Source organism: Salvelinus sp. IW2-2015, unplaced genomic scaffold, assembly GCF_002910315.2.
Source record: "Salvelinus sp. IW2-2015 unplaced genomic scaffold, ASM291031v2 Un_scaffold5027, whole genome shotgun sequence".
Lineage (NCBI taxonomy): Eukaryota > Metazoa > Chordata > Actinopteri > Salmoniformes > Salmonidae > Salvelinus > Salvelinus sp. IW2-2015.
The window spans coordinates 14,269-23,173 of record NW_019946295.1 but is presented as its reverse complement, the minus strand read 5'-3'; the positions used below and the strand labels follow the sequence as shown (position 1 = coordinate 23,173).

Below are 8,905 nucleotides of genomic sequence, written 5' to 3'. Positions count from 1 at the left end.
CTCTCTCTCTCTCTGTGTGTATATGCCTCAGGGTGGTGGTAGTTGATGATGTCATCTCTAACAGGTATCTAGTCTTCACATAGAATGAGGTGGTTCTTTTACAACAACGGTGTGATTCACATAGGGAAATGTACAAGTATAAAATGCATTAATAAATATTAGGTGTGGTACCAAGATTTAAGGAGAGACTGAGGAGTCAAAACAATAAAAGGTCACGCACACTCCATGTAACTACATGATTTTAATGAACCAATGTTTCTGTACACAGTGTCTTAAGTCATCTTAAAGCAGATAAAAGTACATGAGGCTATTTTYTTCCATTTCTGACCACACCTCAATAAAATAAAATAAACATTTTCTATTGGGGGAGAGAAAAAAAAGGTTAGTATTTAAWCTATTAAAACTGAATTCAGAATCTGTAGAGCTGGATTCAGGCAGAGATGAGGGAAAAGAGGTCAATGAAACGCAGGACGCTGTGACGCCGTCATTGGCTCACATTCAACACATCTGATCTAACCAAGTGGATATATTCGTCAACTCCGTCATATGATTTATGTAATATAACAGGCCCACAAAGTGGTTACTGAAGTCCGGTTTCGATATATTTGTCTGTTTCCTCTGCATAACATTTTTGAAGTTGTCCCTTTTCCTGTTTATAAGATGTAACTGCTAAAATGCTAACTCCTGTTCTCATGAGCTTGTAGCATACACAAATCGTTGATGGCAGTCAAAGTCCTTTTGTTACTATAATGCAGTTGATTTGGTGATGATGACATGAACATGTGTTGGGGGGTTGACATCCATACAAGCATTATACWCTGATTTTAACCTCAACATATAGTGAGGGGACCATGAGGAGATTRGGGATCTCACCCCCATGGCATCTTTCTCCCACCTGTGTCCATGGCATTTCTATTGTTTTGGTCGAGTTCCATTGACCTCTTTACCGCATATATATAAAACAGATAAGTGTCATAATTGCCTAGTGCTAGATTGCCCAGCAGCGGAACTTTTCTGAGTTTATGGAGGGTTCTGGAACTGATCCCGGGGAGGGAGATGGATCTGGAACTTTGTGCTGTTCAGAGTTTATCGAGGGTTCTGTTACTTTGGGCTGTTCAGATTTATCGAGGGTTCTGTTACTTTGGGCTGTTCAGATTTATTTGAGGGTTCTGGAACTGCTGCTGGGGAGGCAGATCTGTACACACTTCACCTGATGCGTGTGATTTCTGGTGCACTTTCAATGTTCCTGTTCTAGCAAAACTCTTTCCACATTCTCCACAGATGTATGGCTTCTCACCTGTGTGTGTACGCATGTGATCCTTCAGGTGTTGTGAATGAGCAAATTTCTTCTCACACTGATCGCAGATATGAGGTTTCTCTCCAGTGTGTATTCGCATGTGTGCTTTGAGTTGTTGTGAATGAGCGAATCTCTTCTCACACTGATCACAGACAAACGGCTTCTCTCCAGMGTGTGTTCTCATGTGTGATTTCAGGTGTTGTGGTTGAGTGAATTTCCTCTCACACTGATCACAGCTAAATGGCTTCTCTCCTGTGTGCGTTCGCAGGTGTTCTTTCAGGTGTTGCGAATGACCAAATTTCTTCCCACATTGATCACAGCCGTAAGGTTTCTCTCCAGTGTGCATTCTCTGGTGAACTTTCAACCTTCCTGATTCACGGAAGCTCTTCCCACACTGYTCACAACAGTACGGTTTCTCTCCTGTATGAGTCAGCTTATGTTTAATCAGMGTTCCTGACAGAGCGAAACTTTTCCCACATAGATCACAGCTATAAGGCTTCTCTCCTGTGTGTGTCCGCCGATGGTTAGCCAGGGTATGTGATTCAAAGAAACTCTTCCCACAATCCGCACAGCTATAAGGCTTCTCTCCTGCATGTAGTTTTCGCTTGTGCTTTGCCAGGGATCCCGGATTGACAAAGCTCTGCCCACACTGATCACAGACATACGGTTTCTCTCCTGTGTGCGAACGACGGTGGCTGGCCAGTAGTCCTAACTGAGAAAAGCTCTTCCCACACTTCTCACAGCTGTAGGGTTTCTCTCCAGTGTGTGTTCGCTGGTGTCGGTTCAGATTGAAGGCAGACGTTAAAAGTCTCCCACATACATCACAGCTATGAGGTTCTCTCCAGTGTGTGTTCTCAGATGAGTTGCCAGGCTTCCTGACTGAGTGAATGTCTTCCACACTGATTACAGCTGTAGGATTCTCTCCAGTGTGTGTTCGCCGAGTCACTTCCAACTGTCGAGGTTTCCAGCTTCATGGCAGTCTGCAGCGTCCCCATCACCATCAGACTGGCTGGGACTCGAGGCAGCTGCTCGATGCACTGGAGCTCAGGTTACATGTCTAGCATCCTCCTGTATACTCGGATGTCCTCTTTCAGTTGGAGTAACCAAGACTTTGAATCCTCATTTTCCCAGATTTCCTCCATGATTTGACGCCGCAGCGTGCGTTCACTGTTTTCTTTACCTTTGAACGTATCCTTGGAGCCTATTCCACAACGAAGCACAGGTAACATAAGTTGTCCTTGGTTAGAGTGTATAAACTCTGTTCCAGTCCATCCAACAGCTTGTCCTCTTTCGACTCATGTTGTCCTGCTCATGTGGCAACAACGCAATGCAGTCAGTGGAAAGAGAGCAGGACGTCCATACACTTTAGATGACCTGTAATAGAAACAGCAGGAAGTAAATTAAACTGTAGAAGACAGCAGGAAGTAAATTAACTGTAGAAGAAGCAGGAAGTCATACACTTTAGGTGACCTGTAGTGAAGACAGCAGGAAGTAAATTACTGTTGAAGACAGCAGGAAGTAAATTAACTGTAGAAAGAACAGCAGGAGAGTAAATTAACTGTAGAAGACAGCAAGGAAGTCCATACACTTTAGATGATCTGTAGTAGAAGAAACAGGAAGTAAATTAACTGTAGAAGACAGCAGGAAGTCCATACACTTTAGATGACCTGTAGTAGAAGAAGACAGCAGGAAGTAAATTAACTGTAGAAGACAGCAGGAAGTCCATACACTTTAGATGACCTGTAGTAGAAGACAGCAGGAAGTAAATTAACTGTAGAAGACAGCAGGAAGTCATACACTTTAGATGACCTGTAGTAGAAGACAGCAGGAAGTAAATTAACTGTAGAAGACAGCAGGAAGTAAATTAACTGTAGAAGACAGCAGGAAGTAAATTAACTGTAGAAGACAGCAGGAAGTCCATACACTTTTGATGACCTGTAGAAGAAGACAGCAGGAAGTCCATACACTTTAGATGACCTGTAGTAGAAGACAGCAGGAAGTAAATTAACTGTAGAAGACAGCAGGAAGTAAATTAACTGTAGAAGACAGCAGGAAGTCCATACACTTTAGATGACCTGTAGAAGAAGACAGCAGGAAGTCCATACACTTTTGATGACCTGTAGTAGAAGAAATATAGTGTCAAAATATATACATCCAATACTTTGATGCTTACTGATCACACATTACCGATTGAATATTTCCACAGCATTTCAACTTTTGATGTGAAACCAACATGCTGTTGTAATATCAATGAATGCTTTTTATGTATATTGTATGTTTATATAACATTAATATTTAGAGGCTATTGATCTCAACACTTTACACTCTAGCCCGTAAACGTGTTGAAAATGGCAGATTAGGTCACTGATAAGGGAATTGGAACGCAGTGGCTGTACAGTAACATTCTATACATGATGTCAGAGCTCAGCGCTGTATGAGGTTCAACTGATAGACGCTATAAAACGTGAGCACCACAAGATCTTACCCCCATCCCTCCTGCTAATTTTTATTTATTTTACWAGGCAAGTCAGTTAAGAACATTAAGAACAAATTCTTATTTTCAATGACGGCCTAGGAACTGCCTTGTTCAGGGGCAGAACGACAGACTTTTACCTTGTCAGCTCGGGGATTCGATCTTGCAACCTTCCGGTTACTAGTCCAACGCTCTAACCACTAGGCTACCTACGCATTGTGTCGTCTGAGTAAGGGGAATGCTGTAGATCAAGAGGACTCGATGTGTTCTGAGACGTTAAGGATTAGAATAAATACCGCTCTGATGTCATTCATATAAGCATCTTGGAGATGCAGGGTGAAGATGGAGATGCAGGGCTGGGTTCCAAACCAAAAAAAACTACAAGTGCTTGCTTTCAGTTAATCAATGGCAAAGCTAGGAGAGCTTAAAAAAAAAAAAWAACTTAAAGATGGCCTTTTCGTTGAGTCAAAGTGCAATTAGATGACTTAGTAACTGAGCACACATTGAAGAGGTGTGTGGCCACTTGGAGACACCAGTTAGTCCTCCTACTGAAACCCTTGTCATTTTGGGGGTCTTAGTTGCACCTACCCTAGCCCTTGATCCTGACTCTCAGTTGCATTACACATAAGAGTAATTGGATGAAGGCATCTTCTGTACAGGGGAGTTTTGTTAATAGGCCCGATGCTCGGTCTGAACATTAACACACAACACTTGCGGTAAGGTTTTGGAAGCATAAGGACCTTATCTTTCATATCAGCGAGAAATAATAAAAATAKAACTTTTTTTTTTTTAAAGGTTAAATTGATGCACACCTTTATAGGGTTTGTGTTCCCACACGGCCATATCGCCTTGTTACAGCATGTGTTTACAGAAAACATACGGAAAACAGCGTGGACTACATGCATCTCCGAACACATGTGTGTAAACGGGAAGACGGAAGCCACAAACGTAACCGGTTAAAACAGTAACACTTACTGTTTTAACCGGTTAAAACAGTAACACTTACTGTTTTAACCGGTTACGTTTGTGGCTTCCGTCTTCCCGTTTACACACATGTGTATTTCGCATTTGTGAAATTATTTCGATGTGATGATATGAAAGTCGAGAGATTTATGTTTCTAGAACCGTTCGGCAATTGAGCATCGATTCACATGTATATGTAGTATTTGGCTCTGTTTGGCTTCCAGAGACAATTTACCCTTTAAAAACAGAAGWTGTAAGGTTCCTGGACTATTGAGTAACGTTAGACACCTTTAGTCCAATATTGAGCTACACCTACCCCAAATTGACCATGAATATTCTAATTATGTTACTGYATGTATCCAGTATTTTAGGGTGTTATAAAGAGAGGACCATAGATGTTATTTATATAATACTATCTACTGTATTCTGTGTAGACATGTTCTAATATCTAAAAAGTTGTCTGGAGGGAACCAATTTAAGGGAACGNAGCAGGAAGTAAATTAACTGTAGAAGACAGTAGGAAGTAAATTAACTGTAGAAGACAGCAGGAAGTCCATACACTTTTGATGACCTGTAGAAGAAGACAGCAGGAAGTCCATACACTTTAGATGACCTGTAGTAGAAGACAGCAGGAAGTAAATTAACTGTAGAAGACAGCAGGAAGTAAATTAACTGTAGAAGACAGCAGGAAGTCCATACACTTTAGATGACCTGTAGAAGAAGACAGCAGGAAGTCCATACACTTTTGATGACCTGTAGTAGAAGAAATATAGTGTCAAAATATATACATCCAATACTTTGATGCTTACTGATCACACGTTACCGATTGAATATTTCCACAGCATTTCAACTTTTGATGTGAAACCAACATGCTGTTGTAATATCAATGAATGCTTTTTATGTAGATTGTATGTTTATATAACATTAATATTTAGAGGCTATTAATCTCAACACTTTACACTCTAGCCCGTAAACGTGTTGAAAATGGCAGATTAGGTCACTGATAAGGGAATTGGAACGCAGTGGCTGTACAGTAACACTCTATACATGATGTCAGAGCTCAGCGCTGTATGAGGTTCAACTGATAGACGCTATAAAACGTGAGCACCACACACACAACAAGATCTTACCCCTTAAAAAAAGGTTAAATTGATGCACACCTTTATAGGGTTTGTGTTCCCACACGGCCATATCGCCTTGTTACAACATGTGTTTACAGAAAACATATGGAACACAGCGTGGACTACATGCATCTCCGAACACCTGTGTGTAAACGGGAAGACGGAAGCCACAAACGTAACCGGTTAAAACAGTAAGTGTGTATTTCGCATTTGTGAAATTATTTTGATGTGATATGAAAGTGGAGAGATTTATGTTTCTAGAACCGTTCGGCAATTGAGCATCGATTCACATGTATATGTAGTATTAGGCTCTTTTTGGCTCCCAGAGCCAATTCACCCTTTAAAAACAGAATATGTTTCTTGGACTATTGAGTAACGTTAGACTCCTTTAGTCCAATATTGAGCTACACCTACCCCAAATTGACCATGAATATTCTAATTTTGTTACTGAATGTATCCAGTATTTTAGGGTGTTTTAGGGAGTATTTTAGGGTGTTATAAAGAGAGGACCATAGATGTTATTTATATAATACCATCTACTGTATTCTGTGTAGCCATGTTCTAATATCTAAAAAGTTGTGTCTGGAGGGAACCATTTTAAGGGAACGCATCTCATTTCGTGACGTAATTCATCAAATCGTCTCTAGAACATTATTATCATACGTGTATAATAAAACATTAAAAACGTTAACTTTACTTGATTAAGACACAAATAAACCTTCCACTATTCAATAAAGACGCGTCCAGCAAAGRCACATAAGTTTACCACACATATTCATTGAGTTGGCGCTGCCTATTTAACTTACAGCTAGCTGGTTAGCTAACGATAGCATGCTAACTCACCAGAGGTAGAAGGCCAAGTCCAAAGTTTTCCACGGGATGACCGTTACTTTCGTTGAGATTGGATTGTCGTTGCTCTGAGGTCAGTTTATCGATGTACTTTATAGATCGAGAGTATAAAGTATGCCCAGCACAGAATATTTGGTGAAGAATCGCCAYAGTAGGCCGGAAGCGAAGTGACTTCCGCTTTCCTATGGCCACTTCTTRGATGATGTAATGGCGGTCGCAAACCAACGTTAAAGGTGCATGCCGCCACCTACTGTGCTGGAGTGTGTGYTCAATCACGGTTTACAACATTTCAAAATCTTCCTACCTAACTCAGTATTTCTGAGAAAATAAAAAAGAGCCTACTAACTTCTAATAGACCCTCCCACATCCCCCAAAATCCCTTCCAACCTCATCCAACCTCAATGACCCTATATTTCAATCTGTCCCTCTCTTAAACACACTTACAATAATATAACAACACATACTCAATCGTTTCATCAACCGTACACTCGAGACACAAACCATTCACATGCTGCCAACCAGATGTAATGACGAGTTCAATGTACAATGTCCAAAGCGCAATCGAGCAAACACCACCTCTTCCTTTGCATCTTGGTCCACAACCTTTCTTTGGAGGGCATATGAATGCCGGCCCTTGGGCTCAGAGTCCCATCTCTTCTGTCACACATCTATCAAAATGGCTCTGATCTTACATTTGGCCTCACCTCTACCCAGTGGAACATTAATATCAATTATATCTKATTTCAAAACTCTTTTGGCTAACTGGTCTACAWTTTAATTTCCTTCCACACCCAAATGTGTTGGGACCCAGCAGAATCTCACTAATACACCCATTCTCTCAATTCTCCATAATAACATTAATACCACCAATAGTGGGTCACTCCTATTAGATTTACCAAATTCTAAACTATTCAATACAGACAGAGAATCTGAGCATAGTATAATTCATTTTTTTACGCCGTATATCCAAAAGGCATCTCACCTGCCTCCACTAGTAAGGCACATACAGATGTTGATTGTCTGGTAAAATCAACTGATCATGACCTGGGGCTGTATATCCACAGCCTGTTAAGGCCTGAACACGTCTCAAATCGACATCCAAAGAAGAGTCAACAGTATCTCTTTTCTTATACACATTAACATAAGCATTTAAAATCTCACACCTGTGTTGCTAATAAAATAAAATAAAATTGTATTAATATAATATACATGGTTAGCAGATGTTATTGCGAGTGTAGCAAAATGCTTGTGCTTCTAGTTCTTACAGTGCAGCAATATCTAACAAGTAATATCTAACAATTCCACAACAAATACCTAATACAAACAAATCTAAGTAAGGAATAAAAATATATAAATATATGGATGAGCAATGTCTGAGCGGCATAGGCAAGATGCAATAGATAGTATAGAATACAGTATATACAACCGGGTAGTTGTCCTTGATGATCATTTTGACCTTCCTGTGACATTGGGTGCTGTAGGTGTCCTGGAGGGCAGGTAGTTTGCTCACGGGGATGCGTTGTGCAGTCCGCACCACCCTCTGGAGAGCCCTGCGGTTGTGGGCGGTGCAGTTACCGTACCAGGCGGTGATACAGCCTGACAGGATGCTCTCAATTGTGCATCTGTAAATGTTTGTGAGGGTTTTAGGTGACAAGACACATTTCTTCAGCCTCCTGAGGTTGAAGAGGCGCTGTTGCTCCTTCTTCACCACACTGTCTGTGTGGGTGAACCATTTCAGTTTGTCAGTGATATGTACACCGAAGAACTTAAAACTGTCCACCTTCTCCACTGCTGTCCCATTGATTTAGATTGGGCTCATTTATGTGGATAGGGGGTTGCCCCCTCTGCCTTTTCCTGAAGTCCACGATCATCTCCTTTGTTTTGTTGACATTGAGTGAGAGGTTATTTTCCTGACACCACACTCCGAGAGCCCTCACCTCCTCCCTGTAGGCTGTCTCGTCGTTGTTGGTAATCAAGCCTACCACTGTAGTGTTGTCTGCAAACTTGATGATTGAGTTGGAGGGGTGCATGACCACGCAGTCATGGGTGAACAGGGAGTACAGGAGGGGGCTGAGCACCCACCCTTGTGGGGCCCCAGTGTTGAGGATCAGCGAAGTGGAGATGTTGTTTCCTACCTTTACCACCTGGGGGCGGCCCGCCAGGAAGTCCAGGACCCAATTGTACAGGGCGGGGTTGAGACCC

At 41.5% G+C, this 8,905-nt stretch overlaps 1 pseudogene; it reads right to left on the bottom strand.

Annotated features, from left to right (window-relative positions):
* Positions 1-226: 226 nt before the first annotated feature.
* LOC112077891 (zinc finger protein ZFP2-like) lies at positions 227-2,200 on the bottom strand (annotated as a pseudogene).
* Positions 2,201-8,905: the final 6,705 nt, after the last annotated feature.